This window comes from Musca autumnalis, unplaced genomic scaffold, assembly GCF_047663935.1.
Source record: "Musca autumnalis isolate F117 unplaced genomic scaffold, ASM4766393v1 scaffold_1, whole genome shotgun sequence".
Lineage (NCBI taxonomy): Eukaryota > Metazoa > Arthropoda > Insecta > Diptera > Muscidae > Musca > Musca autumnalis.
In genome coordinates, this window is record NW_027411644.1 from 325139469 (window position 1) to 325166551 (window position 27083).

General features: G+C 34.9%; 1 protein-coding gene across 1 annotated transcript in view; it reads right to left on the reverse strand.

Annotated features, from left to right (window-relative positions):
* Positions 1-27083, reverse strand: part of LOC141390113 (very long chain fatty acid elongase 7) — a 124621-nt gene that overhangs the window by 72005 nt on the left and 25533 nt on the right. Inside the window, exon 2 of the mRNA XM_073962689.1 lies at positions 14475-14495. The gene's annotated coding sequence lies outside the window, so the exon portion shown is untranslated. The remainder of the gene's footprint in view (positions 1-14474; positions 14496-27083) is intronic.

Below are 27083 nucleotides of genomic sequence, written 5' to 3' on the forward strand. Positions count from 1 at the left end.
TCAAAAATGTTCCGAAAAATTGTGCGCATGATAACTCTTGATGGTAGTGACCGATTTGGTCCATACTTTACATATCCCAATATATCTACTAAATATATATAAGATTCGAATATGGACTATATTTGTCCACTCCTTCGGGTACCTCCCACACAAAATTTTGGATAAGTTCATTTTAAGAACTGATCTGGAATCACTTTGATTTTTGTAGAAGCAAGTTTTATTGGCTGCCTCAATTACGACGGTAAAAGTTTTTTGGGGGGAAGTCCATACTTCTTGAGAAAACAGTCCGAACGGTGTAAAACTCCTAGTGGCTGGAGAGCACGACAACTCTCGAGCCAAATACTGAGTTGGTCCACACTTTTCATATCGTAATATTTCTTCGAATATTAGATGAAATTCGAAGGTGGGGCTTGTAGGTCCACTCCTTCCGGTACCTCCCCCCACAAAAATTCGAAAATATTAGCCAAAATAGTACGCGTGATATCTCAAAAACAGAGCAACCCGGTTAAGGGTATGTGCGAGGATCCCTTGAAAAGTTTTACCTAGTGGTCCTGTTTACAGCGATATCATGTTTTTCGTAGGCAAGTACATGCTTCCTGATATAATGGTCCAAACCCTGTGAATTATATGGTGACCGACTGAAACGACAGGTGATCGCGATATCTTTCGAGGGGAATGACACCCAAAATAAGACCCACTTTCAAAATGGAATATGTCGGTCCATTCCTTTCGATGTCTTCCCCGGAAAACTTTTTGAGATTCTATCCAAATCCATATTTTTGTCGGTTTATACGCCATAATTTTCAAATCCCTTTAAATATATACGTTTTTTGGGGAAAAAAGTGTTTCAATTCACACAGGCTGAGGGTATATCTCTGTCGACAAAGCCGACTGATCCTTTTTTACACACATCTCAACAAAACTGCCAAAGTGAACTAAACTTAAGTCCTGAACTTTCCGAGTGCTATGCTGCAGGCGCCATTTAACATTTTCATTGGAATGTTAATCTTTTTTTTGCATAAACGTACTCAGTACGGTTTGACGTACGACCATGTGTTGCGATGTTTACAGGGACTTCAAAAATGAATTTGCCAAATATTTTCATTCGATCATTTTTTCCAACTTTGGACGTGGCAGTTTGCTATGTAAACTGTCTCTACTAACCCATTGTGCGCATTGGAAAAATATTGTATTTTGTTGTTGCTACTCCCCGTGGTATATCCAATATCCAAATGTGATTAGATGAGAGGGATCAGATAAGAAACGGAGGAAAATAGAAATAAAGAAAAAAAAAATCACATAACATTGCAAACATTTTGAACGTGGGTCCAAAGTCTCGAATCTGAAGTCTTTGCTTTGTGATTGCAAATGCACCACTCATGGATTTTTGTTTTGCTTTATAACAATTCAAATATTGAGAAAATCTTTCAATAAGCTATGAGTTGCGTGTTGCGTTTTAAAATGACCGTTAATTCCCGGGTGTTTTTATGTTGTATTTGTGTTATTCGTTTCCGTTTAGAGTTTAAAGCAACAAATGAAGTTCACTAGACGAGGGTGAGAGGATGAGTTTAGTTTCTTAGCTTCTTTCAGCTGATTAATGAGTTGAGCTGTAGCTTAACAAAAAAAAAACTATAACTAAAATTGGGGAGATGAATTATTTCGTTTGAGTTATAATGGCATTATTTATGGACAATTACCGGATAATTACGGCTAGTGTTATCTGTTGCTTGTCGATTGTTTAGATTTGATGATATAACTAAAATTAAATATAATTGAAATATTTGCAATAATTTCAATTTGAACTTGATTCACCTGATAGAAGGTAAAATTAAGCATTTAACGTTATCTCTTATTAACATTACACGAAATAGCAAAAACATTAATTGTTTTAAGAAGTGTTTAAATTACAGAAATGGGATAATAAATAAATTATTACTGATTCATATATGTATAATGATTATGGATTGTATTAAGTAATTTTATTTTGGATAAAAATAGAGAACGAAAATAAGGATTCTTTATTGTCCCTCTAAATTAAATATTTAAGAATACATATCTTCCTCTCAGAAAAATGGTTCCAAATTATTTTCACACATTTATAATTTATTATAGGATTTATCGCCAAAAAAATGCCCATTTCAAAAGGCAATAAAACTTTGCGGTTTTCATTAGTAATTTCACTTTGCTCACATACATTAAAAATCATTAACTGTGTAAACTCGTGTTGACAAATGCAATTTATAGATACTTAAGGTGTAATATCCTTTTAGTAAAAATATAAATTTACTAACAAAATACTATTACTGGGTATGTATGCTAATGTATATTTATATAAGCTGATGTAATTAATGGCTGACCTGTAGTAAAACCTCTCCAGAAAAATATTTCACACTTAATAAAAGTCGAGAGAGGCTGACACAACATGAATTACGTATATTCTAGGCATTTGTGGTCGGCCGTAGGTTTTTTCCCCACCACAATATTTACTTTAAACAAATAAATACTTTTACAAAATTTCCAATTCAAAGTGTAAATTGTCAATAGATTTGTATTCAAAATAATATTTAATTTGCGTTAAAATTCTTTATTTACATTCCGGCTACAAAATGCATTATTCTTGAGTAAATATTCAGTGAGCAAAATTAGCGTCATTACAAATTATGATGTGATCTTTACGACCTTTGTACAACCGTTGTTTTTTTTCTAGAAATGTTAAAACGAACAACAAAGTAAGGAATGCCATAAATTGAATTATCATTTAGATTTCAATGAAATAAGTCACTGTTGCAGATATGAAGCCTGCAATTAGGCTATAGGTATGGAAGGTATTGGTATATTAGGTATAGAAATCGGAACAGACTTTACCGACTCCCAAACCTTTACCAAAACAGCTATACTATATTTTGTATTTTATATCTTATATTTTTTATTTCATATTATATTATTATATTAAATATCTTGTATTTTATACTTTATATTCAATACTAGCTAAAACCGGTGCGCTTCGCAACCCCGACTAAGACCAAGTATACATTAATTTACAGATTCAATTTACCAAGATCTAAGACTTGTAGGCTATTTCGTCAGATTATAGGTACATGTCCCCTGAGGCTAATCTATCCTATAAAGAAATTCGTGTTAGTGGGAATGACACTATGTTTGAGTGCATCAACCATGAGCATAATTATAAATTATTTTCATCATTTATCCTATAGTAGTAAAGTACCAAAATTGATATTAGGCTTCTTTGTTACTTCCCCTGAGACTACCCGTCTCATTTTTCGCGACTTCATATATTGCTAAAATTGCTAAAAGATTGATCCTTACCGAGGTTCACCTTTCCCAAACATAAAGTGAGTCTGATATATTTAATTTATTATTTAACGCATTATGGGGTACCCATGTCACTACTCTCTTACCTTATCATTAGTGACATAATAAACGATAGCGTGGTGATCACTGTTGAAATTAGTCAATTCTCGACAATAAGGCAGAAATATTAATTTTTGTAGTTTGGTCCTATGATGGGGTTACTTCTTAACTTAGCCATTTGTTAACCGATTTAAAAAATAATATCGAAAGATATTATTCATCCTTTTAAAAGGAAGAAGGATCAATAGAAATCCGTTGTGAAAAAAGAAGATATGTCCGTTTAAATTTGAAAATGTAAGAAGTCCAGATTTTCACTACTTTTACCTTTATAAAAAAAAAGAAGTGACACAAACGAACTAAAGGCATTGTCGTTGTCCATTGATCCCAACACGATATAATTTTGCATCAGAACGCTTGAATATTTTTCTGTTCAACTTTTGTAGCACATTGCCATTTATCGACATTTTTCGAAAAGTTTGCAACTTCTCAAGGCCAAAACTGCCTGAAGAAGCGGTCCAAAGCTTTTGCGATGTATTAGAGAATTCTTAATTACTGTCTTGGCTACAATTTTTGTCCTTGTGTTCTATCGAAAACCTCAATGGTTTGGCTGTTATATGCCAAAATATATAAAAAACGTTAAAGTCAAAATCGGGAGGCTCAATTTCACGGTAGACCTATGCTCTAGTGGACATTTTTACTCAGTTCAATCCCAGGAATCAGAAACGCGAAGGGCCCATTAGGGTTTTTTCCTTCCATACAAATCGCCCCGGCCTACTGTACAATCCCTGACAATTTCAGGAAAATAGGTTCAGTATGTTTTGCAGAAAAAATATAAACCCTAAGTTGGGTTATGACGGCATTTGATTTTTATTCATAAAGATATGGCGTTTTTTAATATGGCAAAGGGAAGTGCCCCGCCCCTTCGAAATTCAAGAAATATGCATCATATTTTCACCGGGTCCATCCCTGTACATTCCCTGAAAATTTTGGGAAAATTGGTTCATTAGTTTTGTAGATGTAATATATTTTAAAGACTGGACGTGGTCAAGCCTTTGGGTCCTAAAAAAGTAGGTAAGGTCGGTTAAACAACCACAATTTCTCGCAAATTAATTTCGAAACCGATCACGGTGCTCTTGAATCAAATTTAAATGGAAGTTGATTACACGTGGGAAGTTTTTGCGGATTCTGAAACTGCAATGTTCATAGATGAGAAAAATCAAAAAACAAAAAAAATCGCCAGAGCGCTTTTTAAATAAATCGCGATTCAAGTTGAAATTTTTAGGGGTTGTTTAGGTTTTCTCGATTTTGCTTAGAAACCGCAAGTCCTATCAAAATGATACTGAAGAAAATGTTGTAGCTATGAAAATTCTCTATAAGATTAACCCTTACGGTATTTTCGTAGGTTTTACCATTTTTGAGATATTGAAATTCAGATTGGGACAATGCACTGACTGTATCGCCCCCTTATAAAACAATGTCATGAAGGGTGCGCCTTAACTAACTTTTAATGAAAACCGCTTACACAGGGGAAGTTTTTGTGAATTCTGAAACACCACTATTCATAGATGAGAAAAATCCAAAAACAAGAAAAAATCGCCGTAGGAATTTTTAAATAAATCGCGGTCAAAATTCACATTTTTAGGTTTTCACGATTTTGCTTGGAAACCGCAAGTCCAATCGAAATGGAGCTAAAGAAAATGTTGTAGCTGTGAAAATTCTCTACAGGATTGAAGTTTATGATTTGTTCTCAGGCTGTACCATTTTTGAGATAAAGAAGCTTAGTTTACATTTTTAGGTTCTTTTGTGAGGGTTTCGCGATTTTGCTTGAATACCGCAAGTCATATCGGCATGAAACCTGAGAAAATCTTATAGCTGTGAAAATTCTTTACAAGACTGGCTTATGTAATTTTTCCTTTTTTAGATATATAAGTTTAAGTTGGGAAATTGCAGTCATGACATTGTTTTATTAGGAGAGAATTTTGTAGAGAATTTTGATAGCTACAACATTTTCTTTATTCTCATTTTGATAGGACCTGCGGTTTCCAAGCAAAATCGCAAAAACCTAAACAACCCCTAAAAATGTCAACTTAAATCGCGATTTATTTAAAAAGCGCTCCGGCGATTTTTTTTTTGTTTTTTGATTTTTCTCATCTATGAACATTGTAGTTTCAGAATCCGCAAAGGTGTTCTGTTCTGAGGTGAAGGCACCTTCCATTTAAATTTGATTCAAGACACCGAGCGATACATTCCTAATTATTGTAAATAAAGCATTTTTAAAGAAATAGGCCCTTCCGAAATTCCACAAAATATGTAGCCTATTTCACCGGGGCCATCACTGTACATTCCCTGACAGTTTCAGGAAAATCAGGTCAGTTTTTGTAGAAAAGATTAATATTGAAAATTGAAAAAGTGGGCGGGGTCAAATTTTATTTGCATAAAAACCTAAGTTGGGTTACACTATGCAACACTGAAAATGCAAACAACTTCTAGTATGTATTTTTTGAAAGTACATATTTAGACTACAAAAACCCTAGTAGGGGTTTGTCCTGTCAGATCCAGTTCGGATTTTATGTCCTCATCTAAACCGGGCTAAATCTACACTTTTTCCATTTATCAGGCCTTTATCTCAGAAACGAATAGGAATTTGGTCTTGCTGTCTTTAGCAATATATTTTAGCCCTAAACTAATAGAACTTATCTTTTGAAAAAACCACATAAGAAAAACTCCATCTAGATAATCAAAATCAAGAAAAATAGAAAATTTTACATAATTGCTGAAATTCTGGTCAGTATCGGCTAAACTATTGGGAGTTGAACCAAGTAACTTTTTGCAAAAATCTTCCAAATAAAGTTAGTTCTCAACAATTCTTTAGAACAATCTGAAACTCTAAAATGCTTACTTCATGACGTTTCAGCGGCATTTTGCATCATATCTTTTACAACACCAACAGTTTATTCTCGCATTTCGGATTCCACTACATTATTGACATTTTTATTAAATCGTCGTTGAAAAATGTACTAAAAACAGCGGCATAGAGGCATTTTACAACAATGACATGTTCTGTAGAGTTGTGTATTACATTCCAGGGAATATTTTTCCAAAAGAAAATATTCAGAAAAAGTTAACGGTTTTGGAGATACGGTGCGAAATGTATAACAATTGTGGAATTATTGCATATATTTTGAAATTTGAGGCAATAAATGTAGTTTTTCGAGTTTATCATTTCTCCAAATATTTTATTCTTGTCCTTATCTACAAATTTGCTTCAGAGATCAGAAGAAGATTCGCATTGGTTTCGGAGATATAGCCCCAAATTTCTTTAAAAACTCAATATATAACCATGTTTAGAAGGGGCCATAAAATCCGAGCTGGATCTGACACAACAAAACCCAACTAGGGCATCTTGACGTTTGGGTCTGTACTTTCAAAAAATCCTCAGTTCGAATTGTTTGCACAAGATCACCTTAAAAATGTTGCACAGTGTTATGACGAACATTTCAAAAAATGAATTATACAATCGGTCCAGCCGTTCTCAACTGATGCCATTACCAACGAACGACATTTGATTTTTATTTACATAGATATTTTTTATTTTAAATTTTATTCAGCCAAACTTGGGTAAAGTTCGAAAAAAGACTATGTTATGTCTCAAATACAAGGAGACTACTCAGCAAGCTGCCAGATTTCGAACAGAGATCGGTCTAGGTGTCATTAGACGAAAGTTATACAAAGTGGTTGCTATGTTCTCTGATCGAAAGTCGGATATTTCTTTATTTTTATCCTATTTACAGGCTGAATGTTTAACTCTGAAATTCAGAAACGCACTCAATGTTTGATAAAATTCTTTAAGGTAGTAGCAACATTTTCCAATGTAATTAACTTTAATTTAGCCCTTTGGGTTCTCAGAGAGTAAAATGTCTCTACTATTTTTGTACTTATTTTTAGCTCTGTATCTTTCGAATTGAATAAAATGCCATAAAGTATTCCACATGAACCCCTGAAGGTCATTTAAACCACTTTCCTTTTGTCCCCAATGTACCTACAATGGGGACTTTACATTATTCGAGAAGACAAATACATTCAAAAAAACCTGTTTATTTACCTCCTCTCCTTACTGACATGACAAGATTTAACCTAAAAATCCAAATATTCCCTCTTTTTAAGGCGCTTACCACAACAAGCCAACCACCAACGTTTAACCATTTAAAGAAAACAAAAAACCCACAATTATGTTGTTTCCAGCTTGTTGTTGTGTTATTGGTCAGACAACAAACAGCAGGTAAGTATTACATATTATTATGAAATCTGCAAAGATGGGACCAAATTGGCATACCAAAGAAGGAAGACACAAGAAGCGCAAAACAAATAAAACGACAGCGACGACAACGTCAGTTTTAACTGTGACGACAACAACACATCAGCATTGGTGACAACAACAAAAACAATAAAATGCCAAAACGAAGAGTTAAGTGAAATGAAAACTTCACAAACGCGTCTGAAAAAAAAAATATTTCATGGTCAACATGTGGTCATCAAAATGGCAAACAAACCGAACGTACGAAACAACAAGACTGGAGGAACGGGAACGACAATGATAACGCGATCCACACCCCGCATAACTTAAAAGGCAATAAGATAAAGAGATATGAATACCATCGGCAGACAAAGATGGAGCAAACAACAACAATCAGATAAATACAACATTTATTACAGCATCAACAGCGATTTCATTGTTGTTGACAAAAAATAACTTGGATGGACATTCAAAAAAAGGCAAAGAGAAAAAAGAAATGAAACGAAAACGAAATCGCATAAAAACGCTAATGATATGGCAGGTTGAAGCAAAAAGTTCATTTTACTGAGGAGGGTGGTATGAAAAGTTAAAAAACACTTCAATTCCAGCTAAGAATTTGTCGGTAGGTAACGTATAACATCTTGTTAGGAAGAAACAGAAGGGTCTCTAAAATAGAGCTGGCAAAAAATCGATGGCACTATCAATAATATCGATTTTTTTTAAATTCAATGTCGACAGATAGTTTTGTCTATCGATATTATCGGATTAAGAATCCCTAACCTATACCCCATTGGCACTTAACCGGATTTAATAAAACCACTGGGTTTCAAATATCAGTTCCGTAACGTAATCGTCAAATAAATCCTCATAAAGAAGGTTAACCGGAGGGAGGCTGTAATCCCTAGAGAACGCGTCGCAGGTGGCGGATAGCGAATGCTTCCCAGATATGGGTGGTAGGAGGGAAATGAAATACCTCCCGCGGACCAAACAGCCCGGAGAGTTTACTTCGAAAAAAAAAAAACACAGCAAAGAAGCGTCTGTACTCCAGAGGAGCGGCTTGTAATATAGAAGGAAAACTTTAAACCCTTCAGAAGGCAACGGAAAACCACTGAAGTATATTTCCTTGAAAACCAAACAATTTATGGATTTAAGAAATAACACATGGCCCTCAATCTCCGGTAATACGAGGGTGCTAAGAATACCCGGAGGTAAAACAAATCAAAGCCTAAACATTGGCACATGGAATGTACGGAGTCTCTATGAATCTGGTAAACTCGCGAATACTATATCTGAAATGGAAAGGTTAAATATTGATATCCTCGGAATAAGTGAGACATGGTGGCCCAATAACGGAGAATTTTCTTCTAGAAACATGAAAATCTACCACTCAGGTAATAGTAATCAAAATCATAGGAATGGAGTGGGAATAATCGTAAAGAATACAGTGGCGCAATGTATAACAGGTTTCATCCCGAAATCTGACCGATCTTTGCTGATAAAACTAAAATGCAAGCCTATTAATATAAATATTATTCAAATATATGCACCCACTGCTGATAAAAGCAATGCCGAAATTGAATTTTTCTACGAAGAAGTAGAGGATCTTTTAAAAATGACAAAGCCACACGAAATAACTATAATTCAAGGCGATTTTAATGCTAAAGTAGGGAGGGAAAGAGTTCCTGGAATTACAGGATTATACGGACTAGGTGAAAGGAACGAAAGAGGCGATAGGCTAGTTCAGTTCTGTCAAGAACACAAAATGAACATAGCTAATACAATGTTCTGTCTCCCCCCAAGAAGGCTGTACACTTGGAAATCACCCCAAGATAGAAGAGATCACATTGTACGTAATCAAATAGATTTTATTTTAATCAACTCGAGGTATGGGTCATCTGTTTTAAAAACCTCGACCTACCCGGGAGCAGACGTTCCATCAGACCACAATCTTCTGATGATGAAGTTGCGAACAAAGATTGCTGTAACGAAGAAAAGAAAATCTCGACGAAAGCTCGACGTGGCAAAACTTAACGATATCTCTCTGAAAACAAGTATGTTTCATAGATTACGAAAAGGCCTTCGACAATGTCCGACACGATAAACTGATAGATATTCTGAAAACTTTAAACATACAGCAGAAAGAAATTCAATGTATAAAGAGCCTTTACTGGCATCAGATTGCTCAAATCGAGGTGAACGGAGAAATGACAGAATGTGTACCTATATCCAAAGGAGTCAGACAGGGATGTATACTGTCTCCCTTGCTTTTCAATATTTACTCTGAACAAATATTTCAAGAATCGGTCAACAGACTTCGATATGGTATAAATATAAGCGGTTCGATTTTAAACAACATTAGATATGCTGATGATACAACCTTAATGGCACATAGCATATCGCAACTTCAGAAACTTGTGGCTACCCTCGCAACTTGTAGTGAAAAGTATGGCCTAAACATTAATATCCAGAAAACCAAGTTTATGGTTATAAGCAAAAAGCAAGGACATAATAACTCAGTATTAAAAATTCATAATTTAAACGTAGAGAGAGTTAAGAGTTTTAAATATCTCGGAGCCACAATTACCGAGCAATGGGACTCGTCGAAGGAAATAAGATGCCGAATAGAATTGGCGAGGGATGCATTTTTGAAGTACAAGAGAGTTTTTACCAGCCATGACGTTAATCTTGACACGAAAACTCGATTTATTAAAGCATATGTCTGGTCAGTCCTACTGTACGCAATGGAAGTATGGACCGTAAAATCTACTGACATTAAAAAGCTAGAAGCTTTTGAAATATGGATATATAGGCGGATACTTAAAATTCCTTGGACTGCCCATGTTTCAAATGCTGAAGTATTGAGAAAAATGCATTGCGAAAGAGAACTAATATCAAACATAAAAAGGAGAAAAACTGCGTATTTGGGTCATATCATGAGGAACCAAAAATATAAATTATTACAAAACATAACCCGCATAAAAATTGAAGGAAACCCGATTAGAGGAAGGAAGGAATTAACATGGCTTGATAACATCAAAGAATGGACTGGTATTCGAGATGAGACAAACTTATTCAGCATGGCGAGACACAGAGAAGGATTTGCGGATTTAATAAATAATTTATGAAATCAAATTATGTACAATTTTGAAATGTAACTAAATTGTATTGGTCGCTAATATTCGGAAAACGAATTTGCAAATAAAGAAGAAGAAGAACCGGATTTAATAATCCCACTGGGTTTCAAATATCAGTTCCATAGCGTAAATGTCAAATAAATCCTCATGAAGTAGGTTAACCCGGCAAAAAGCTCTGGTGCAAACTTCGCTCTAAAATCTATTGAAATGAGCAAAAATAAAGCGGCTTCTCGGTGTTGTGCATGTGAGAAAGGTAAGTCCGTAGTCACACGACCAAATTTTTCGGAAAAGTAAATTGTATTTTTGTGTATTTTTATTAAATAAAAGCAATTGTTTTTTTTTTCTCCTTTATATTTCTGTGAAGTACTTTTGCATTATGTCAGCAGTAGCATAGACATCCCGCCCATTTTTATTTCCAAATGAATGGTGATGACAAATTAATGTTAATATCGATAGCAATCGATTGTTTGAAATGAAATATCGAAAATATCCAATGTTGGGAATATCGATAGTTCGCCAGCTCTACTTTAAAATGTAGGGCAATTAAGTGCTAAATGTAAAGCAAAAGATGAGTGCAAAATACTCGGGATTGAGAGTACGAGATTTTCAAGTTCTTTTCAACACCCTGCTGGAGAAGGTTACCAAAAATGCGGAAGTCTGGACAGACTACATACAAAACAATTGATGCTATAGCATCAAAAAAAAAAAATATAACCATTTGATAAAAAAATTCAAATATTCAATACAAACATTTATCGATTTTCCGGCGATAAAAAAAATTGTCATATTGACAAAATTCGATAAAATTATTTGACCATTTATTTATCGATTTTTTAGTTTTAAACTGATAAAATATTTCACATATTGACAAAAATATTTATCAAAATATTTCACATTTTGCTTATAAAAACAAAATATTTTCTTGATTAAAAAAATTGTTGAATGCGTTTTTTCCAATCGATAAAAATATTCATATTTACAACTATTTTGTTGTTTTTTGTTAAATACAAATAATTAGTATTAATTAGAATAATTAGTTTCCTTTCGTGTATGAAGAAGACTTAATACTAAATTTCAGCAATTTCGGTAAAACAATGTGAGGCACCGTTCTATGGGGGCTATTTCAAAACGTCGATCTATACCGACAAATTTCTGACGGAAAGTTTTTAGGCTAAATACCAAATTTCCTATATTTCGGTAAGAGAATGTGGCTAAAACTTAAAAAATACCGAAAATCAAGAAGTACGCTTCTATGGGGATATAGGAAGACGTGGGCCTATACTGATAATACTCTTCTGGAATATTTTATAACTCTTGGAAGACGAAATAACGAATTTCAGCCATTTCGGTTGGATATTGACGTCGCAATCTTCAGTATTACGAAAACCGGGAGGTACCGTTCTATGGGGGCTATATCGAAACGTGTACCGACGAAATTTAGTCGGAAATGGGGCAATATGAAAGCGTGGACCTGTACAGAGAAATTTCTGGCGAACAGTTTTATATCACATTGAAGACTTAATACCAAATTTCAGCCATTTTGGTGGAATATTGAAGACACAACCTTCAAAATACGACAAATCGGGAGGTACCTTTCCATGGGGGCTATATGAAGGCGTGGACCTATACCGACAAATTTAAAGGGGAAGTTTGAGTACCCCCAACGAAGTCTAAATACAAAATTTCAGCCATTTCCGTGGAATATTGAGGCCAAAACGTTCAAAATACCGAAAATCGGGAGGTACCGTTCAATGGGGCCTATATGAAGGCATGGAACGATAGCGACAAAGTTCTGGGGGAAAGTTTTATGCCACCAACGTAGACTAAGTACCAAATTTCAGCCATTTCGGTGTGATAATGAAGCTAAAACCTTAACAATACCGTAAATCGGGAGGTACCGTTCTATGGGGGCTATATGAAGGTGTGGACCGATACCGACAAAATTCAGGGAGAAAGTTTTATACCCCTAAAGAAGACTACGTACCAAATTTCAGCTATTTTAGTAGGATAATGAAGCTAAAACCTTCAAAATACCGAAAATCGGGAGGTACCGTTCTATGGGGGCTATATGAAGGCGTGGACCGATACCGACAAAATTCTGGGGGAAAGTTTTACACCCCTAAAGAAGACTACGTACCAAATTTCAGCCATTTTGAAATCGTTTATTGATCGCTTTCTAGTAACATTTTCATGTTTGATAAATATTTTCCCATTATATTCGTAATATTTTATCGCCATTCGACAAAAATATGGTGATAAAGCTTTTAATCAAAATATCCGCAGTGGCTTTTTTTCTGTGTATATACCCAAGTCAATCATAAGTTCAGCTTCCTAAAGAAAACCCGTCCAGTTCTGGATGGTACAAAAAATTATCTTTTGTACCAAAGGTGTGATCTACGAAGGCCACACAAACTTCATTTTCAAATACACCTTTATGGGATATTCTACGAACTACACAATAATATTGAAAATTTATTATTCTATATAAATTTGTATGTAAATCTACCAATGTGTATGTCGTTGTACACAATTATATCCCTCGCCCACAGAAAGATGATATTGGCAGATATGTGAGTGAGTGCCTCGGTGCGTGCGTCGTGCGCTATGAATTTTTGTAATGAAACGTGCAAATTTCATGAGAGTACTCAAGAAATTAACACATATGAATTAGGCATGTGAGAAGGTTATCTATCTATCCAACTATCCAGCTGTCATTAAACCCCATCTATCTGTCTATTTTTGTATACATTTCATATCACAAGTGTAATAAAAATCTAAATAAATAAATAATATAAAATGAATGGTTGTGATGGTGAACAACAGCAAAGGCAAATTAGCAAAGGAATAAATAATGAGGGTGGCATTCCAGAGTTTCGAAAAAAAGTTGTGAATAATTTATCTTATGGCATGAGGATATGAAAAAAAGAACAGAGGTCTAACAAAAAAATTTGCTAATCAAATATAGGATCATTCAACCCTAAAACCAAGGCGAAAAATAAAAATTTCAAATTCAAATAAAATCAAAATAGCGCCATCAAAAAAATCCTAAATATAAACTCCATTTATTTTAATATGTATCTCCAATAAAATTCCAATCATTAAATTAATTTTATATCAAGAAAAAAAAACAATATTAAATGTGTCAATAAAACACTTAAAGTTTAAAGACCTAAACGACCTATGGTAGGTAACAAACTGTTACATTTTAATGTAGGCAATTGAAAGAAAATAAATTGTTCATTGCCAAATTAAAAGGGAGTGACAATATTATTTTAAAATATGTTTAACAATGTGCTAACAATTAATTAACCAAAACAAACATCGATTCGGGCCAAGCAATCAACAGGAATATTTAGCAAATCACAACATTTTGCTCATTTGAAATGCGTATGCATTTAGGAAATTGTCAAACAGTTCTCATGATTTGATAAACGATACTGGCATAAGTTCAAGGTTAATAGTGAAATTTAAATAAAATTAAAAAAATACTGAATTATCGAGTGACATTGAAATCGAAATTTGGGGCCAAAGAAAGCATTGCATTGCTTACTTTTCGTTTCAAGGAGAGACGAAACAAATTAAATAGGAATTAAATAAAAAATCGCATTTCGATTACGATAGGTTTAAAATCTAAACAATAAATAACTAATTTTAATAACATGTTTTCCACTTACCTATATGTAGTCAAAATATATCTGAAAGAATAAATAAATAATTCGAGATTAATCATCCTGTATTAACAAATATCTTATAATTATGTAATGCATTACGTGGTAATAACAAAACATTATCCTCAATAATATTGAAACTAATGCGTTATTTTTTAATAATTCAAATAGGGAGGATCCGTTTTAAAGATAATGTAGGTCATTCTACGTACAGTGAGTTTTCTCACTCTCTCCTTTAAGTTGAAACGGCAGAGAGTCATACCAACGAGGAGTTTTCATTCAGAATAATCCTGAATATTAATACAGTGTGAGTGACGTAGACATCATCTCCATTGGACAATGACCTCCCCGAAGTACTACTTTGGGAAGCCCACGGCGCACAGTGGTTCTGAATCATTTTTTTTTTTTCAAAATTCTGTAACTTTTGAACGGATAGAAATATTTTCATATTTTTTGTTTGTGGGTAAAAAACGGTAGTTGGTAGTAGTTCTAGAAGAATTCAAGGTCAAAGTTCAACTTTTGAGTTTGTTTACTATTTTTCATGAAAATATGAGTGTTTTTGTTATATAATTTTTGTTATATATTAAATATGGATAAAACCCTATTAAAATTTATAAAAATACAAAAATGAAAAACAATTTAAAAAAACTTTTTTGTTTTTCAAAAAAAAAAAAACATATAAAAACTCAAATATTGAAAAAATGGTATCAGTCAGCTTTGCTGACAGAGATATACCCTCAGCCTATGTGAATTGAAACTTTCATCTACCGTCAGATCGAATGTATTTATGATCTTTTTATTATTTTGTAGCCTTTGAACCTTTGAACTTGCCGACGAAAATATGGATTAGGATTAAAGTTCAAAAGTGTTGCAAGGGAGGTACTTAAAAGAATGGACTGACCTAGTCCAGTATGGAAGTGGATCTTATTTTGGGAGTCATATCTTTTTGATAGATATCGCGCCCACTTGGCATTTCAGTGGGTCATCGTATAACTTATGAACTAGTATGCCAGGAAACATGGAAGCAGGACAACAACGAACAGCATCCGCATACATTTCCAAAGGATCTTCGAACAGACCTAAATCTGCACTTAAACACAAATGTTGAACTTTTGTGGAGGAGGTACCCTAATGTACCTCCATTTTAGAAGTTAAACTAAATTTGGACAAACTATTAGGAAATCCCAACTTTGGACCCAACTTTATTTGCCAATTCGGTTTTCGTATTATAGGCGACCAAAACAATATTGCAAAAACTAATTATATGCTTAAGATATTATAATTTCATATGTTTTTCAGGATCTCTGCAAAGCATCCCTGTCTTTAGCATCACTTTTTTTTATCGTTCGTTCCCACGCCACTCACACCCGCCCCTGCCGACCGAGGGGGCAACCTCCCCTTACGTAGGGAGCACTTACACACCATGGACCGGTCAATGGCGGGTTAGTTGGGGATAAAACTACCGGCTACAAATTATATCAGCCGATATAAAAATTTAATTACAAACTAGAACAACAACATAATTTAATTAGGGAAATTAATATGTATTTACATTAAAGGATCTTTAGGCTGAATACTACTGGTTCCGCTGAGGGAGATGTAGTTTGCCGTTAAACAGAGCTCAATTTTTTAGAATGAACGAGGGTGATAGATATAAATTAAAAATAGTTTCTGCTCATTAGCTGTGTTCTACTGTTCCGCAGAGGGAGTTGTAGATATACATATGCTGAGCTGAAGGGTTCTTAACAGGCACAAGCAGTTTACAGAGCAATAGATTCTAAATTAAGTTACTAAAAATGTTAATACTACATTAAAGAGCATTGGCAACCTGCTTGTTTATACATTATGAATGCAATATTAATTTTTTTAAAGTATGTAATGATTTAGTTAAAGGTATCGTATTATAGATGTTATTGTATATGTCACACAATGAACGTAGTGGGTTATTATCTTCATAATTAGTTTTCACAGTAGGCAAATTAATTGGCAAGAAATTACGGGTTATACGTGAAGGAACATTAAATCTTATTTCTCCTATCAAGTACGGAGAGTCAATTAAGCCGCGTAACAGTTTAATAAAAAATAGCGCTCTTAGTGTAAATCTTCTTTTTTCAAGAGTAGGAAGATCAATTAACATTAAACGGCTTTCATAAGGTGGGAGTAGCGCGGTCGTGTCCCAGTGCAGACCACGCAAGGCAAACAGTAGGAATTGGATTTGAACCGACTCAATCTTATCAGAGTATGATTTGTAATAAGGGCTCCATAGAATGCAACCATATTCCAGAACTGGGCGGACGAGGCTAACAAACAAACGTTTCGTAACGTATGGGTCATCAAATTCTTTAGACCAACGTTTTATAAAACCCAATAACGATTTAGCTTTATTAACACAAGAATCAATGTGCAAATTGAAGCGGATTAAATTTAAATACCTTTAAATCACTTAGAAGTCTTACAGAATCCCGAATTCCCGTCCATGCTTGGATGTTGTCTATAGTTTCTTTTCTTCCTCTTTCCGGTATGCCAGCAATAGTTGTTCGTATTATATTTTGTAGCAATTTGTATTTGGGGTTTCTCATAATATGTCCTAGGTATACTGTCTTCCTTCTCTTTATCAAATCGATCAACTCCCTCTTGCAGTGCATTTCTCTCAGGATTTAGGCATTTCGTATGAAATCAGCCCATGATATCCTCAGTACACGCCTATATATCCAAATTTCGAATGCCTCTAATCTTTTTATGTCTGCTGATTTTAAAGTCCATGTCTCAACGGCATATAGCTGAACTGACCAAACATATGTTTTTATAAATCGTCGCTTTGTTGTGAGATTAATATCATGACTTGACAATTTTTTTTATTTATAAAAAGCGTCTCTTGCCATTTCTATGCGACTTCTAATTTCTCCTGAGCAATCCCATTTCTCGTTGATATTAAATCCAAGATATTTAAAGCTCTTTACTCTTTCGATGTAGGCGTCTTGTACTTGCAGCGTGATATCATTGTAACTGTTGTTTTTGGAGATTATCATGTATTTAGTTTTTCGCATATTAATTTTTAGCCCGTAAGATTGACTGTACGTGGATAGTTGATGCATTAGATATTTCAGTCCAAGCATACTATCATCCGCATATCTTATATTATTAAGGAACATTCCGTTTAAATATATATATCTTTTTGAACGTTGCTAAAAGCCTCTTGAAATATTTTTTCAGAGTAGATGTTAAAGAGTAAAGGGGAAAGAATACATCCTTGCCTGATACCTTTAGATATAATGATGGTTTCCGTCAGTTCTCCGCTTATTTCTATTTGTGCTGGTTGGTGCCAGTACAAGTTCTTTATACATTGGATCTCTTTTTGGTCTATATCAATGGATGCAAGAATTTCCATCAGTTTATCATGCTGCACTGTATCAAAGGCTTTCTCGTAATCAACAAAGCATAAGAAAACATCCTTTTTTGCGTTTCGGAATTTTTGAACCAGTGTCTGTACAGAGAAAAGTGCTTCCCGTGTTCCCATGCATTGTTTGAAGCCAAATTGCGTTATGCCCATGACGCTTTCACATTTCTTATAAATTCGTGAGTGAATTATTCTGAGGAATATTTTTACATACCATTTAAGTAACATTTTTTTTTAAATATTCGGGGGAACTACCGGAAGTTGTGGAACGGTATTGCATATCTTCGAACTGAAAGTATGACAAAATATCAGGAAGGCCAAATTTTGGACCAAATCGGTTAGTTCGAGAGTTATCGTGCTCTCCAGCCACTACATACGTTGCCATAGGGTTTTTTACAACTTTCGGGCTATTTTCTCAAGAAGTATGGACTTGCCCCTAAAAAACGTTTACCGCCGTAATTGAGGCAGCAAATGCAAGTTGCTCCAAAAAATCAAAGTGATTCGAGAGCAGGTCTTAAATTGGAGTAGGAGTAAACAAACATAGTCCATATTCAAATCTAATCTATACCTGGTAGATATATTAGGATGTGTAAAGTATGGACCAAATCGGTCGTCCCTTCAAGAGTTATCGTGCGAACAATTTTTCCGAACATTTTGAACTTTTGTGGGGGGGGGTACCTGAAGGAGTGGACCGATATGGCTTATGTTCGAACCAATTTTTGGACCAAATCAGTTGATCCGTTCGAGAGTTGTCTTGCGCTCCAACCACTACACACGGTGTCTCAGGGTTTTTTTTTTGCATCTTTCAGGCTATTTTCTCAGGAAGTATAGACTTGCCCCTAATGAGACATGTTCCGTCGTAAGCGGGGCAGTGAATACAAGTTGCTACAACAAAAATCAAAGAGATTCGAGAACAGGTGAACTTTTCGGAAATTTTGTGTGGGAGGTATCCGAAGGAGTGGACCGATTGAGTCCACCTCATCTAAGTCTGGTAGAAATTTCACGATGTACAAAGTATGGACCTAATCGGTTACTCCCTTCAAGAGTTATAGCGCGCACAAATTGTCCGAACATTTTTGAACTTTTGTGGGGGAGGTACCGGAAGGAGTGGACCGATATAACCCATCTTCGAACTTAAAACTAAGTTTGGACGAAATATTGCGAAAGCCAAATTTTGGACCGAATCGGTTTATCCGTTCGAGAGTTATCGTGCGCTCCCGCCATCCTGACAGACGGACGGACATTGCTCAAACGTTCATTGTTTGGCTGTCCAGCTAACCCCACCCTCCTACCTTGTTTTTATGGACGCAGTCAGTCCAGGTTGCCGAATTCTTGAATTTGAAGACGAAGGAACCAGAGAACTGAATATAATATACGAACAAACATTTTTGTCTATTGCAGGAATTGAACGTGCGAACTTCTAATTTGCAGCTAAATACACTAGCTTGATTAAGTAACTTGTTTACATTATTTTGTAATGTGTTATTCGCTAATTTTTTGTCGGGTCATAAGGCTGGTTTTGATAGCCTCATCCGCACAAAGGTGTTCTATGTCACGTCTGCATTTCACACAACTTACCAAGAAGACTTTAAGTAACATGCGGTTCTCAGTTAAAACAGGAAAGAACCTCTCTAAGCCTACCGTGTGATTTTTTATACCCTCAGCATTTATGCTAACGAGGGTTATATACACTTTCATACGGGCAAGATGTGCCTCATCGAAATAATGAGAAAATGGCCCAAAAGTTGTTAAAACCCCTATAACACCGTATGTAGTGAACGAACGGATTCAAAGATGAGACATATCGGTTCCAAACTGTTCGATAAAAAGATACACTCTATATCTGTTGAACGGAAAAACCGATTTGATCTAAACTTTGAATTTCCTAATATTTTTTTCCAAATGTATTTTAACTTCGCAAAATGGTCCATATCGGTCTTTACGGCGTTAGGAAATAAGTCCGCAATGAAATAACTCCCCAAACTGAAAATGAAATAAGTCCCCAAAATTTTATACACAAAACAACAACAACTATAATTTAAATTTTTGGGGATTTATTTCAATTTTCTGGGGATTTATTTCATTTCTAAATTTGGGGATTTATTTCATTATGAAATAACTCCCCAAATTTAGAAATGAAATAAATCCCCAAAAATTAATTTGGGGACTTATCTAATTTTTCTAAAATTGCAAATTATATCCCACTGGACTTACCACGCAGTCGTTGTGCTTTGTCATGTAGTTATTGCTTATCAAGTAGTTTTTTGAAGAGCGTCTACTGATCAGTATGGAAGCGAAATTATTGCCGCTGAGAAAAAAGTTCGAAGGTATTATATATTCCAAAAATGATTTACACACAACACCTGCATTTGCAACATAAAAGGTTGCAAATCAAGAGTGAATGTGGAAGATGGAAAGTTTGTTTAACAAAAATATATGGAGCTTAGTCATTAGAATGAAGAAGGAATATATATAACTAAAAGCATAGGGAAATATTATTGTGAAAGTAAATCGTTTTCGATTAATGGTAGTACGAATAGTTGTTTGTGGGAAAAAGGACGTGTCTTGGTATCAAGTTAAAAATTCGCGCGAATTTTTAACTTGAAACCAAGACACGTCCTTTTTCCCACAAACAACTACTCGTACTACCATTCATCGTATTTGATCGTAAATTGTTTTGTTGTGAAAATAGGTTGATATTTTGGTATGAAACTAAAATTCGCGCGAATTTTTGTTTCATACCAAAATATCAACCTATTTTCACAACAAAACAATTTACATTCAAATTCTTAATATTTCAAAGAAATAGATAAGTCAACAGAGTTATTGGAAAACGTTAAGATAACGGTGCAAATCTTTTTAACTTGGATAATATATGAGAGAAACGTTATGTGTACAAATGTGGTATCAAAAGTAAATATTTCCCAAGAGGAAATTCGAAAAGTTTGTTTTTCAGATGAAAATAAAATCTTTGAAAAATAACTCAATTGCAGAACAAAATAACGCCTTCAAGTGGCCTTTGTTCCTAGAAAATTTGTATCTTAATTGATGTTGTATAACTGTATATGTTATCAATTACTATTTTTGCTGCATACGAACAAAAAAACATAACAATCGATGAAAGTTTTTGGGAAATTATTTCATTTTTAAAATTGGGGACTTGTTTCATAATGAAATAAGTCCCCAAATTTGGGGAGTTATTTCATTTTATTTTGGGGAGTTATTTCATTTCGTTGGGTAGTTATTTCATTTAAATTTTTGGGGACTTATTTCATTATGAAATAACGCCCCAAATTTGGGGATTTATTTCATTTTCAGTTTGGGGACTTATTTCATTGGGGACTTATTTCGTAACGCCGTCTTTACGTACGATACCTCCCCCACAAAAGTTCTACATTTTTGTTTATGTGGAGTTTAGGATCTGTTCGAAGATCCTTTGGGAAATTTATACCGACGCTAATCCTTGTGATCCTGTTTACAGCGATGTTATGTTTTTCGTGGGCAATTCCATGCCTCCGGACATAGTGGTCCAAAACCTCAAAACCCCAAAATAAGATGTACTTCCAAAATGAACTATGTCGATCCATTCCTTCAGGTACCTCCTTCACATACTTGCGAGATTTAATCGGGAAGTTCATACTCCCAAAAGTGGTCACAATATCAGAAAACCCGACTTAGACGGTAATGTTAATAGACGAAAATTTCTGAGGGCATATCTCTGTCAGTTTTTTTCCATTTCCTTCTAGACTTTTTATGAAATAGTTCGTTTAAAGTAAAATCAATATATGTACATATGTATGTATATCGAAATAGCCTCCAGAAACCCGTAATTGTGTTGAGGCTAATCAAATAAAAATATAGTTTCAATACCATTACAACAACCAAGAAGTAGGTTAAAAAATTAATTGCATTTTTTGGCAAAAACTAAAAAGTTTCGCTCGCATTATAAGTATATTAACAAAAAAATATTATGTATGTACATCGTACAACAATTTTGTAATAAACGCACCAAAATATAAATCCCAAATAAAAAAGGGGCGGCAAAGTCAAGTAACCTGCCAGTTAGTTAGTCAGTCGGACAGTCAATCGATGACATATAATTTCAACAAAATTAAAAATGATCAAAAAAGCAATAATAAAGAAGGAAAAGAAGAAGAAGCAGTAGCAGAGCTAGCCGAGCATTGGAATTCCAATAATTTGTTGATTCTTTTCACCCATCTATCCAGTAACGAAGCAAAAGCAATAACTGAAGACGACGACCGACGACCAACCTACTGACAAACGCAATCATCACCACCATGTGATTTTCACCTGTCGCTGCTTTTTGACCGATTTGGTTTTTTTGTTTAATTTTGTCTTTTTTTTTGGTTTGGAAGTTAGCCACTACGAACTAACTGAGACCAACAACACCACAATAGCCCAATACCACCACCACCATGGTCACAATCAACCATCAATAAACGATCGATTTTGATTTGAGCCATTTAGTCAAAGGTAGGTAAGTAGGTAGGTGGTGGTGGTGGTGGTATACACTGTTGCTGAGTAAAGAAACACACACGTGTAGTGGACACCTATGTTAATGTATGTACGGGTGTATGTGTATCTCGGTACCCTGCCAACATTTTTTCAATTTTTGGAAGATTGTTCGCTTAGATTAATCTTCTGTGATTCCCCACGGCGATCATTGGGTGATTGTTTACATTTTTTTCTTACATTTTTCAAATGATCGCCGTTGGGAATCACAGAAGACTCTTCTGGAAGAGCAACAGATGATTGTTACTAAAATTTTTGATTTTGTTGCATATAATTCACATATACACTTTCTTCAGAACTTTGATATAAATGGCACGTATAATATTATGAGTATTGACAAACCACACATGTCCAGGTTTTGCAAAGTTTAACCAAAAGACAACATATTGACTGAGGAAACAGTACTGAGTACACAGTGCCTATAACAATTAACCACAACATAAAGGAATAATTAAAAACCATAACAAAGCAGAAAAGAAAAGCAGAAAACTAAACAACAAATAAAAGAAACAAAAAAACAATTGTTCTATTCTTTTTTTAATTTTTCTTTACATGTTGATCTTCTGAAGATCTTCCAGATGATTAATCTGCGATTCTTCCTCGCGATTCGCTTCCCGGACACAGTTACTTTATGTCGGCGATTCGCAGGTTATCATTAGGCGCGCTCTTCCGCGATTAAATTGATCTTCCCCGCGAATCGCAGATTATCTTTAAGCGATTAAAAATTTGAAAAAATGTTTGCAGGGTATCTTTATGTGCAATATGGTCACACACACATATACATAAAGGGAAAATTATATCGTGGCGTAATGCAGACCATGTTAGTAAGTAACTGTGTTTCTTCTTCTTCCAAACAACAACCTGCTACACTAGCCGACTGACAAGCTAGTTAGTCTATGTTTATTAGCCGAAAACAAAACTTTTACTTTATAAAAGGGCTTATTAACAATACAGTGTAGTGTAAAAATCTAGGTACAGTTGCTGATTTTTGCACTTAAATTATCGCGAGGCACCGAAAATCTGAAGATGCCGTTCTATGGAGCTATATGAATCATATATGACCTACATAAATCGACAATTTCAGGTGGAAAGTTTCATGCCCCCAACGAAGACTAAATAGCAAATTTCAGCCAATTTGGTGAGGCCGCAGCCTTCAAAATACTGAAAATCGGGAGGTTCCGTTCTATGGGGGCTGTATGAAGATGTGGACCTATACCGAAAAATTTCAGGTGGAAAATTGTATGCTCCCAACGAAGACTAAATACCAAATGTCAGCCATTTCGGTGAATATCGGGGTAAAACCTCCAAAATACCGAAAACCGGGAGGTGCCGTTCTGTGGGGGCTATATCAAGCCTTGAAACCATTTTCAATACCAAACATCCTAGGTGTAATAGAAACTTCTGTACCAAATTATAATGCTGTATCTTAAAAATTGCAAGCCGTATCTTGATTTCAACAGCCGGACGAACATTGCTATTTCGACTTATAATTTTATCCTGATCAAGAATATGTACATATACTTTATAGGGCATCCAACGAATATTTCGATGTGTTACAAACGGAATGACAAATTTAATTATACCCTCCATATTATGGTGGAGGGTCCACCAGTACCAATAGTTCTATTGACCTACAAAACATTTGACCAAAATTGTATCAACCTACTTCAATCCGTTCGGACACTATCTCATTTTTTCTTCTTAGAAGAACGTTAAGTTCCGTAAGTCGAACTATGAATAGATTTCTGTACGCTCCGATCTTCTAATTTACCTCTCCAGTTTAGGATGTCATGTTTTGTGATATCAGCTTCAACTTGGTCTTTCCATGGGTGTTTTGAACTTCCCCTGGGATGTAGAACATCATATTCATATGCATTTCTGGAGGGATATCCTTATCCATCCTATTGACATGACCCAACCAACGAAATCGTATAACCCGATACGTTTTACTACACCTTTTTCAGATGTAATTCGAATTATTTTGATTGTAATTCGAGAATTTTATTTGTAATTCCTAACATTTTATTTGTAGTTCGAATTATTCCACTTGTAATTCGAATTATTCCATTTGAAATTCAAATTATTCCATTTGTAAGTCGGTCCGCGTTGCTGGCCCTTGTTTTATGTTACCTTTTATTAAATCATCAATTATATTTTTCTTGCATCGCTAATTAGTGACTATAAATAAAAAATCTTCAGAAATGTTGATGTCGGTATGGAATTTTAACATACCGCCAAAAACTGATTTCATCTGCTGCAATAGCATAACTGGAAGTGTTTGTCGGGTCTTAAGACCACAAATAAGTGCCTCGGGTCGGAGACCAAACCACCATTGTCTATCAAATTCATTTTCAAACCCCGCTCCACCGAAATTCCACAAAATATATAGCTTATTTTCATCAGGGATATATAATCACCCTATTTTCCCCCAGGATTATCCCGGTACATTCTCCGAAATTAATGCAGCCTCAGTAGCCTTACGACACTCCTGATCGTACCACAGATGTTTATGTGGTGCTTTTTGGTACCCAAGTACAGATTTTGCTCCAGTTTAAAGTGAGTGGGGCTATTCTTTGTCACTGCTCTTCCACATTATCGGACAAGGAACATGTGCGTCAGTTCAGAGTTGGTTTGTGCTATCTGTTGTGTTTGTAGCTTCTCGACATCCAGCTTCCGTACTGTGTTAGATCACACTTCTGCCGCAACATTAAACAAGTGCGAACCTTGGCTGTGCAATGGTCCGAATCGATGTTTCCTACCCGAATCGATCGGACACCTAACACACTAGAGTGTCTTCCGTCTATCACAACATTATCGATCTGGTTTCTGTTTTCTCATTTAGGGATATCCACGTGGCCTTGTGTATGTCGTGTTGGAACTGGGTTCTGTTCACTAGCATGTTTTTGCAGCTTCTTCTAGAACAATCTTAATGTCATGGCCAGGCCAGTGGAGGCTCTCTCTTCTCTAGACGCTCGTAGAATATATCCTTGGTCTGTTCATCTTTCTCTTCGGTCGGGGCATGGGTGCAGATGAGACTGACTGAGTGACAGTTCTCTCATCAACCGGAGTGAATCTGGTGACGAGATTTTTATGACTCCGATTTACCATAAATCCAACACCTAGCTCATGTTTCGTCTCATGGCAGCTGTAAGACGATAGTATCACCCAACAAAAATTAGGATCCGTTAGTCATTATTTAACCCGTTGCACAGTAATGTAAAAAATAACTACATATATCACTCCTTACTAAGTTGTGAGTAGTTAGTGTGTACGACTACAAATCTTAGGGTTGGGTGTTCAACGCTCACCGTCGCACATTGCACGATGGGGCCAATGGCAGGTTTTTGAGGCAAAAAGTCATTTTTTCAAGTCAGCGATTGAAATCAAATAATAACGGAATTATATTCTTAACACTTTCAAACCTCCAAAACCAAAAAATTACAATCTGGCAACGACCCACGGCGACATGCAAAGCTGTCAAAGATGTCATAATTATGATTCCGTTTATTTCTGACATTCAGTCGTAATTAAACAATTTAAGTATTTTGGCGCCAAAACTAGATCTGTTGATATTATCTATTTTTTAAAAATGGAAAATACGGGTAATCTTATGTAAATTAAGATTATTATTAAAAGTGTAAATGTAATATTAGATGTGGTCAATAATTTGTTGTGTCAGTAAGTGATGGTTTTTGATGTAGTCTGTGGTATCGTCCATGTGTTCTTTGGAGTAGAACTTTCGGCTTCAGGGTGCTTTCTCGTAAAAATATGTATCTGGTGAAAGGTGACAATGTCGGCTAACAGATTTTGAAAAGAATTTTTGCGTATACTTGCGAATAAAAAAATTATCAACTTCCAGATTTTGTAAAACTTAAAAATTTGGATATTTTTAATTTTTGGTTAGAAAATCAGCGAAAACCTAAACACCTTATAGAATGGATTTCTGCAAAATTTAATCGAGGTGTCAAAGACAACTTCATGACGGAAGTTAAAAAGCAAATTTATAATATTTGGGCACACCTTAACCAAAAATGGATAAAAATTGGAGGTCAAAAAGTCGTGTATTACAATTTGAAAGCTTATGGCTAGCTAGCGACACAGTATTTACGCTAGAACAAGGTAATGATAAAAAGAAGAGAGGGCGCCCTAATGTGGATTATAGTGAAGGAAGAAAACTTGCTTCGGAAGTCTGCTATGAACACGGCAACAATACCAAACCCTTGATTCATGCCGCCTCTGTTTCGTCCAATATGTCAAAAGAAAAATATTTAAACTATGTTCTCAAGGAAGTTCGGTATCAACGAACTAAATTGAGAAAACAATTAACTTCGACAGAGAAAATTTATGAACGATATATCCAAATCTGAACCGATTTCAATATGATGTCTCAATAATGTTTTCTAGACCAAATTCCGTCACACACTTTAAATTTCATTACAATTGGACATATATAAGATTGCTGCACGAAATACCTAAAATCGGGTGAAAATATATATGGGAACTATATCCAAATCTGAACAGATTTCGATATAATTTGTCATACTTTTTTTCTAGACGTAATTTCTTAACACATTTTAAATTTCATCGAAATTGGACAGAATTTGCGTGTTTGTTGCACCAAATAACTAAAATCGGGTGAAAATATATATGAGAGCTATATCCAAATCTGAACCGATTTCAATATA